Raw genomic sequence first — 10769 nt, 5'->3', positions numbered from 1 at the left:
ATGAAAAAGTGCTAAGAGTGTCACGCCCTGAATCCCGAGGACCCGGCACATTAGTGAATAGAAAGGTAATCTGAACCCTAAACCCGAGTCTCCAAGTGCGAAAGCGAAACTCTACCCGCCAACCTATTTGTCAACGAGGTCCTTAATGTAACGAGTGGACGCTTACCTATTTACCTAAAAGTTTAAGCTATTGGATAGTGCGTCATACGCGCCCACCCATTTATACTCAATCATTTTTTTATCTAGATCCGATGTCGGATAAGCTCTCCTTTGTAACATTCTCCCCCACCTGAACTCGCAACGTCGTCGTTGCAGCTCGGGCAACTCTGCCTACCTGGGAAGAAGACCCAGACGCCCTCCGAGCCGGACACTTGGCATGACACCGAATCAAGAACTGGATCTGACTCTATTACCAACTGTAGCGGGTGGGCGCTTGCCCATTTACCCAAAAGCTTAAGCTATTGGGTAGTGCTGCATACCCACTCATTTATATCCAATCATTTTCCCATCCCAGTCTGTTGTGAGACAAGCTCCCCTTGTAACACTTAACCTCATATATATGGTGGGATCATAAATCATAATACTCATTCAATTAAGAGTCATACATAGCCTCACAACTTAAATGAAAGAAGAAAGTTAAATAAAGGTGGCACTTTAAGTCACATTTTCATAGAATGATCATGCTTGAAAATATACATGGAAAAGATATTTTCAACCTTTATTAAACATAAATAAGTCATTTTAATACTTAACAATCTCATGGAAAAGTACGTTTCATTGTCATTAGAAAAGAATCGGATAAAAAAAAGAGTCATTTTCTTTATGAAAAAGGCTTAAATGGACATGGAAATAATTCAATTAAAAGAGCGATAAAATGGTATATTCTTGTCACCCAGCAATCCCCATTTAGGTCTCATTCCACGCTCCTAAAACCCACTTTAAGGCCCTTAAAAGGCCACCCAAACACTCCCTTAAACAAGCCGACCGAAAAAAAAAAAAAAAAAAAAAAAAAAAAAAAAAAAAAAAAAAAAAAAAAAAAACGAATAATAAAGTGCAAAAGGTTCCAGCAAAATTGTAACAGGTTTGATTTGTCTCAGAAAATGTGCATGTACTAACGAACAGGTTTTAAAAAAAAAATGCAACCAGTTCTATTTTCTGCATATTTCTTATTTTAGTCCAAAGTGAGCCTATTTCACCCCCAACTTGAACCTAAGCAAAACCAAAACTCAAGGCACCAAAATGACACCTAAATGAGCCTTAGATCCCACCATGAGAATGAGGAACTTCCCCTTATGAAAGGCAATCAAAATGGCATCTGAGTCCACATGACAAACAACATGAAACAGAAGCATTTTCAATGAGATGAAGGTGTGTAACTGCAAAAAAATTGTCTAACTTAGAAAAGTCAAAGAACCTTAATTACAATACGCTTCAAAAATGGAAGATAATATTCAAAGAGATTGAATTGTTTAATGACTAGATATCTTTATTGGGAGGTTTATGCCTCTATTTGTAATGAATTAAAAAGGTCAAATTGGACTAGGACTCGCATTGCGTGTCCCTCAAGATGATACCATATAGTGTTGGATTCTTCCTGATCATGGATCAGGTTGTTTGCATGATGATGGACCAATATACGGTATCAGGCTCAGTATTCCCCTACTGGACCGAATATCTGCCATACGTATCCTGGGCCTCGATGCTGGACCTTGGACTTTTGATGACTAGTCAAAAACTTTCTCCTATGGTCCCTACGTCTTGACATGGCATGTTTCTATTGGATGAGGGATTTTTCCCTCCACACTTTGCCCCCAATTCCTTCCTAAATTGAGAAACGGTCCCTATTTTAAAGGGAATTAGAGTATACAAATTTTGAAGTACAGTAGACGGTTCGTATTCGTGATTGTTGGGACTCTCTTCTTGTAATACCCCTAATTTAAAAAGGATAGTCTCGGTATTATTTTAATAGTTTAAATTGCATTTAATTATTTAGTTGTTTTCTTGGCTAATTGTTTACTTGTTTAATTGATTTAATTATTTGTTTAAATTGAATTGTATGTGATAATGTGTATTTATTTAGGAATTTAATTGTTTTATTTTTATTTTTATTTTATTTATTTTATTTTTAAGGAATTGGATATGGATAGTAGTAATTGACCAATCAATTGGGCTCCATGGACTACTTGGATAAGGGGTTTAATGGGTACGGATAATTACCCATGTATATGTATATTTAATAAATAAATATATATAAGGAAAGTCCTTAAATAATAATCTGATATATATTTATATATTATATATAACAAGGAGTACACATAGATTATACGTAACATATATTTAAGTTACTTTTTAGTATTCAAATTTTATTTTATTTTATTTTTATTTTATTTTAGTTTGTCTTGGAATGGGAAAATAATTAGGGTTATTTTAGCTGCCTATAAATATATAACTATAAAGTTGTGAAAGAGGTTAGAAAATATATCACGTACTATATTTTAGAGAGAGAAATAAGGAAGAGGAATGAAGAGAAAAAGGAAGAAGGAGGCTAGGGTTTTTTTTATCAAATCTGTAAAGGCAAGTTTTAATTATTCTCTTCTCCTTTGATTCATACCCTATGCATGCTAAATTAATTCTAGGTTCTTTAAATAAATTAGTCAGATTTAATTACATGAATTAATTTAGAAATTAAAGTTCATGTGTTTTAATAATGGGTTCGTGATTTTATATTTTAATAAATTAAGTTTTTTTTTAATGTGTTTTAATATGTTAGGTGTTTTAATAATTGTGTTTAATTAGTTTTTTAAGTCAAAATTGTTTGGTGGTGTGCATATTATTATATATTGTTTTAAGCATACTTTTACATGATACAGTTTGTGATATAACTTATACGAAGTTTATGATTTGTTTTGCTTACACGCCGAACGAGGAAAAGGAAAAAAAAAAAACAAATAATGGCTTATTGAAACAATCAGATCATCAATATTGCAACAATACGTTTTGACCATGGAAACTAATGGCTCAGAGAAATTTAAATAGCTCGTTTTTTTTTTTATACATTATGCACGTTGAACGAAAAGAAATCCAATGGATTTAATAGGATAGGATTAATTATTTAAATCATTCTTTAAATTGTTCTATATATGGTTGTTGTTCTGTTTTGATTGGATAGTATTTTTTTGCATTAAATATTTTTAATAGTAATCTATTTAATGCTGGAATATTAAATTAATATTTATTTTATTATTATTTTTTTCCTGATGGATCTGCATTAAATATTTATCTAATTTAAATAGATTCATTAAAGATTGAAATGCATGATTTAAATTTACATGCTAAGTATGGAATTTAATTAATTTTAAAAGGATAAATTAATTAAATATTGTTGGATTAAATTATTTTAATTAATTGTTAGATTTAAATTAATTTAATCAGAACATGGAGATGTACAATTTAGTTTAGATGCATGTTAATGTCTTGTGATGTAAATTAAATGCATGCTACTTAGAATTGATATTTTTGCTCAAGTAAATGCAAAAGATGTGTATAAGATTTATATCATATTTATTTGGTTTATTAAATGTAAAAAAAATATTTACATTATCCTTGGATTGGAAACTGTTATTTAGATATGTTATGGATTAATGCACCATTATGGGATGGGGGCATATTAGGGACGGATTAACTTACGAGTTAAGTCCTACCTATTTTTAATAAGAGAACGGATTAACCACAGTGTTAAGTCCTACTTATTCGTGTCAGGTCAATGGAATAATTGGATGACATTTTATTAAAATAATAATTGGATAGTTTATTTTTGATGGTTGGATTAGGACGAATTTTTACACATATAATTATGCGCCACGATATGAGTTTGAGTCTCAAGATCAGTAGTTAGGGTGCGTATATTGCTAGGGATGTGTAGCTAGATATAGTGTAGTTGTGTACGCTGGTAGGTCTAAGTACTCATGCCCACTATATGTGCGTTTTTGCATGTTGCCTACTATTCAGGTTGAGACAACTCTATAGTCTAGTGAGGTTCCTTTAGTGTGTATATATCTTTATATGGACTATTTAGTTATTATTGAATTAATTATGATGTGTATGTGTATCGGGTCTCTGTTTGGGATGTAGTAGATTAGAACTTGTATGTGGGCCTGACCCACCATTATTTTTTCAGGTGTTCGTCAGTTCCAGTCTTAGAGATTGTTTGTGCCGATCAGAGACAGTCATTCACTCTTCCGACTCTACGTAGGACTCTTCTACATGGTTTAGTTATTAGTTTTTTTTTCAGTTCAGTTATGTTAGTTGGGATATTATTAGGGGCCCACATTATGGATTCCCGAGTTGTAGTTTAATTAACTATTGGTATCAGAGGATTGAAGGATTCTATTATGGGTGAGGAGGCCAGAAGTGACATGGGCCGGATATGACCCGCGAACATGGCATCCGGTCCGAGTAGCTGGGTCCAGCCGATAGAGAAATACTGCCATATGGGCCGAACGCGAATAGCCCATCAAAGATGACCAAAACCCACAGAGGAACGGGCCCAGATCTAGCAGTCCATTAGTGTTTGTAAGTATCTATAAATATGAGAAGTAATGGATAGAGAAGGGGAGGGTTCTGTTGAAATGTAAGAATTCTAGAGAGAGAAAATGGAAATGAATTCCTTGCATCTTCAATTGGCGTCGTCTGTGGGAATCGTTGAAGATTGATTGATCATTGATTAATATCGCGTGGATTCAGACCAATTCGAGAAGACGAAACTCGATCTTTGGGAATTGGATCCAGATCTGAGCGATTGTGACCTATTCTGGAGGAATTCTAGTTCATGTTGCTTTGACGGAAGTGGCTTCAAATCTACGCAACAACGAGTTGTTCGATTGTGGCCGGATCTGACGGATTTAGAATTCGGAGAATTCAGATCTCGTCAACCGTAAGCATAATTCGGAGAATTCGAGTCCAGATCTAAAAAATTTGCGCTCACGAAGCTCAGATCTACTCAAGAACTTGAGTTTAATGCCTTTACTCCGTTCAGGAATGATGATAGGTGAAAGCTCCAATCCAATGGAGGCTGTCCAGCAAACGAAGCTTGAGGAGTTGATGAACTTGATCGAAGCTCTCAAAAAAGAGAATGCAGAATTGAAAGCTGGAATGCAGCATCAGCAAATGCCCGCGGTTCCGCGTCCACTTCCGGCCGGTGAAGGAGGTATTCAATCTAATATCGCACATCAAGGCGAGCAGGACGAGAACAATCAGTCAGCTCTCCACCGTGATGAAAGGAGGATGGACGATTTGCCGCCAAATGTTCGTCGAGTTGAGGATCACGAAGGATTGACTCACGTTGATCCGCGACATGAGCAGGTCAGACAGAACGAAGCCATGACCTTCGATCCGCATCAGGAAAGGTTCAACCGAGAGGAAGTGATAGAGGTTGATCGCCGCCGAGTTGTATCGCCTTGGCAAAGAGAGCTCATTGAGGAACGGTAGTTCGATCCGTCTTACAGGCCCTCCATGGCTACATTCACTCATCGCGGTTCGGAGAGCAGATCTGTAGCTCATAGAGCTACCGCTGGGCTCCAGAGAGAGAATGAAGCACTCCGATCCGCGGCTCGGATGGTTGATTCACCATTCACTAATGAGATCCTGAATGCTCCGCATCCAAGGAAGTTTGCCATGCCAGTCTTTATTCTGTTTGACGGAACAACCGATCCGATCGATCATGTGTACCATATCCAGTTGAAGATGGCTCTGAATAAGGAGAACGACTCTTTAATGTGCAAATGTTTCCCTACAAGTCTAGCCGGACCGGTGCTTAGCTGGTTCAAGAACTTGCCTAGGGGCTCCATTGATAGCTTCCGGAACCTGTGCGATCGGTTCATAAGCCAGTACTATGGGAACAAGCGTCCGCCGAAGGACATCTCGAGCCTATTTACAATGAAACAGCACAAAGATGAACGTCTCCAGGCTTTTCTCACTAGGTTTAACCTCACTAAGAGTATGGTGATCGAATGCCACCCTTCTACAGCGGTTCAAGCCTTCAAGTTGGCCATGACACGTGGCACTCCGTTCCATACCAGTCTGGTAGTGAACACGCCGACGACTATGGATGAACTCAATGAAAGAGCCGATGGCTTTGTGCGCCTGGAAGAAGAGGAGGCAGCCAATGCTCGGACAGCGTCGGTCGTGTCAACCGAGGAAAAGTCCAAGGCAAAGATCAGGCAGAAGCAGGCTCAGCCGCAACATCAGACCTCCTGGAAGGCAGAAAAGAGGTTCAGGGAGGAAGAGTTAATCACTCCGTTGAAGGTCACTCTGGCGAGGCTATATCAGGAGAACAAAGATAAGTTTCATCCACCACTGCCAATTAGGCAACCCCTCGAACAGAGGGATCAGGCTAAACATTGTGCTTTCTATTCCGATTTCGATCATCAGACTCACGAATGCAGGAATTTGAGAAGGCAAGTGGAGATGTTGATAGCTAGAGGGGAGTTCGCGAGTTATGTTCAAGGCTCGGCGATAGAGCATAATCGACCGATGGAGCAAGTAAAAAGGAGTCAGAAGCAAAGCTCCCACAATTCGCAGCCAGTTCATATAATTAATGCTATTCACAGTCGACCCGAGCCTAGCGAAGACTCAGATAAGCTACTCCGAACGCGCCTACGGCAGGCGCAGATGAAGAAAAGGGTCAGCAGTGTGAATACTCTGCACCAACAGATCACATCGATACAGATAAAGTTCGACAGGACAAACCTGCTGCGTGTTCAAATCCCCCATGAAGATCCGTTGGTGGTCAGCTTGACAGTGGCGGACTGCCTGGTGCGCAGAGTTCTGATCGATCCCGGAAGTAGTGCGAATGTCATGCCGAGGGACACATTTGATTGGCTCGAGATTAAGCCAGAGAGGCTCAAGCCCACTGGAAATCCCCTGTTAGGATTCGATGGTAAGAGGGTGGAGCCCATCGATATGGTGGAAGTAGAAGTTCAAGCTGCAGAACGAGCTCTTATGGAAACTTTTGTGGTTGTAGAGATTCACCCCTCGTACAATCTCCTGATGGGAAAAGGATGGATTCACAGAGTCCAAGGTGTGCCCTCAACTCTGCATCAGGTCATGAGGTGCCTCAGACCCGATAGAAATCAGGTGATAGACATTCATGGGGATCAGGTTGCAGCCAAAGAGTGTTATTCCGTCACACTAAAATATGCTGGGAAAGGGAAGGCGCCCATCCGTTCGGCGAGCCCAAGATAGCAATTACAGGAACCTCCACCCAAGCAGAATAGGGTGGAGGAGCCAGTTGACTTGACCGAAGAACCCCTTCTGGATGTGCAGATCGATCAGTCCAAGCCAGAGCAAACTACCAGAGTAGGAGTAAGACTGACCAGGGAAGAGCAGTAGGAGCTAATTGACTTCTTGTCTCACAATGCCGATGTATTTGCATGGAGTCACCTAGACATGCCTGGAATTAATCCCTCCGTATCCTGTCATTCCTTGAATGTCAATCCCAATTTCAAACCAGTAAAGCAGAAGCAACGAAGGTTTGCTCCAGAACGTAACCAGATCATAGCCGAGGAGGTTGATAGGCTGCTCGATGCGGGATTCATCAGAGAAGTGCACTATCCTGATTGGTTGTCTAACGTCGTTGTCGTGCAGAAGAAGAATGGGAAATGGCGAGTATGCATTGATTTCACCAATCTGAACAAAGCCTGTCCGAAGGATAGCTTCCCGCTGCCTAAGATTGATCAAATGGTGGATGCCACCACCGGGTATGAGCATTTAACCTTTCTGGACGCTTATTCAGGTTATAATCAGATCCCTATGGACCCGGCAGATGAAGAAAAAACTTCTTTTGTTACCGAGCGAGGGACATACTGTTACAAAGATATGCCTTTCGAACTGAAAAACGCGGGAGCAACTTATCAAAGGCTTGTTAGCAAAATTTTCAAGGATCAAATAGGAAAGATTGTGGAAGCCTATATTGATGATATGGTGGTAAAGAGTAGGAAGAAGGATGATCATCTGAAACATCTGCAAGATGTATTTGATGTGCTGAGGCGATATGGGATGAGGCTTAATCCAACCAAGTGCTCGTTCGGTGTGAGTTCCGGTCAATTTTTGGGACATGTGGTCAATCGCAGAGGCATCGAAGCTAGCCCTGCTCAAGCAGAGGCTTTGATTAAGAATGCCGAGCCAAAGACGATCAAAGAAGTGCAAGCCCTCACAGGACGAATAGCTGCATTAAGTCGGTTCATTTCTAAGTTGTCAGACCGCTGCAAGCCGTTCTTTGACACGATTCGGAGTCATGGAAGACAGGTCTGAGGGGATGAACAACGACAAGCATTGACCCATTTGAAGGAATATATGCAGAATCCACCAGTCCTGTCAGCCCCGGATCCAGAAGAGAAATTATATCTATATCTTGGAGTATCTAGTGTTGCGACAAGTGCCGTTCTGATTCGTTGCAAGGAAGGGGTGCAACACCCGGTGTTTTATGTCAGTAAGACAATAACCGAGGCAGAACGAAGGTACTCGAAGGCCGAACAGGTGATACTTTCACTCGTAAACGCAAAAAGAAAGTTGAGGCATTATTTCGAATCCCACCCTATACTTGTCCTAACAACTTTTCCAATCAGAGTGCTTATGCACAAGCCATAACTCTCGGGCAGAATGACAAAATGGGCCATAGAGTTAAGCTCATTTGACATAACGTATGAGCCGAGAACGGCTGTTAAAGGACAAGCGGTAGCCGATTTCTTGCTAGAATGTGACTCTGAAGATACGGAAGAAGACCTTAGATGCGGCTCTTGGAAACTTTATGTGGATGGCTCCTCTAATCAGATGGGGGCAGGAATTGGGGTTAAACTGCAAACCCCAGAGGGTACTTCATTGAGTCAAGTACTCAGACTTGAGTTCCGAGCCACCAATAATGAAGCGGAATACGAGGGGTTGCTGAATGGGTTAAAGTTGGCCAGAGAGCTATAGGTCAGAAGTTTGACTGTTTATAGTGACTCACAGTTGATTGTTCGGCAGATAAATGGTGAGTGCGCGACCAAGGATGACACGATGGAGGCATATCGTTCTGCCGTTCTGCATAAAGCCAAGGACTTTGCAAAGATTGAATTCATACAGTTACCGAGAGAACATAACGCAGATGCAAATTGGTTAGCATGTAGTGCTTCGAGCTCTGGCGAGACATTGGCGAGGGTGATTCCAATAGGAATACTGACCCAGCCATCTATTTTTGAAGAACCTTTAGACTCTGAACCTTGGCAAGTTAATGTCATACCGTATGAACCGAGTTGGATTGACCCCATCATCACTTATATTCGAGATGGCGTTCTGCCTATGCAAAGGGATGAAGCTAGGAAAATCAAAAAGAATGCTGCAAAGTACGCCATAGTGCATAACCAGCTGTACAGAAGGTCATACTCTGGCCCATACTTGAAGTGTGTCACCCCCACAGAGGCTCAGCAGCTGTTGCGAGCTATTCATGAAGACATATGTGGAAATCATTCTGGGGGAAGATCGTTAGCGCACAAAGCAATGACACAAGGGTATTTATGGCCGAACATATCAAGAGATGCGGAGGAGTTCTCTCGAAGGTGCGATAAATGCCAACGGTATGGACCATTGATCCACCAACCACCTGAGGAATTGCACGTAATGGCCTCACCATGGCCTTTCGCGCAATGGGGGATGGATGTGGTCGGTCCTCTGCTAACTGCAATAGCTCAGAACAAGTATGTGCTACTGGCCACGAATTACTTTACTAAGTGGGTGGAAGCAGAACCATATCCAAGCGTGACTCAGACTCATGTGAGACGATTTATCTGGAGTCATATTATCTGCCGTTTCGGCATTCCAAGGTCAATAGTCATGGATAATGACACGAACCTCGACAGCAAGCAAGTAAGAGAGCTGCTGGAGGAGTATGGAATTAATTAGAAGTTGGCTGCAGTAAGTCATCCCCAGGCCAATGGACAAGCAGAAATTACAAACAGAACAATTTTCGCCTGCATTAAGAAGAAGCTGGAGGACCATAAAGGGAAGTGGTTGGATGAACTCCCGAACGTCCTATGGGCTTACAGAACCACCCTAAGGCGGCCGACTAGGGAGAGCCCGTTTGCAATGGCGTATGGTACCGAGGCAGTTATACCGGTTGAGCACTTGGTCCCAACTATCAGAAGCTTAACATGGAGTCAAAGTCAGAACGACAGAATATTAAGATTGAACCTCGATATGATAGACGAAAAAAAGGACGCTGCAGCAATAAGGCTTGCATCATACCAGCAAGTATTGGCGAATAGTCACAACAAAAGAGTGAAACACAGAAATTTTGCTCCTGGCGATCTGGTTCTAAAAAGAAAGGTGAGGATAGTCAAAAAAATAATGCCACCCTGGGAAGGCCCATACAGAATTGCAGAAGTCATAGGGAAGGGGGCATATACATTAGAAACCATGGCAGGAAGGTTGGTCAACAAGCCCTGGAATGCTACGTCTCTGAAGAGGTACTATCAATAAAAGCTAAGTTTCAGTTTTATCGGATGTTGTTTGTTTTCAATCAAGTACGTATGAACGTGCAAATTCCTGAGATTTATAAAAATAGCTTTCCTTTTCAAGGGGTTAAAAAAAAAATGATGGATGAAAAAATGAAAAGCCAAGTGGCAAGTGGCATTCTAGCCGAGCGCCAGGCACTTAAGCAAGATAAGTGGCAGCTGGCACTATAAGCCGAATGCCAGACACCTGCCAAAAAATGAAAAGCCAAGTGGCAAGTGGCA

Source organism: Cornus florida, unplaced genomic scaffold (genome assembly GCF_030987335.1).
Source record: "Cornus florida cultivar Cherokee Brave unplaced genomic scaffold, ASM3098733v1 CherokeeBrave_3.0.0_Hap2_Chr04, whole genome shotgun sequence".
Classification (NCBI taxonomy): domain Eukaryota; kingdom Viridiplantae; phylum Streptophyta; class Magnoliopsida; order Cornales; family Cornaceae; genus Cornus; species Cornus florida.
Note: the sequence above shows the minus strand (reverse complement) of the source record.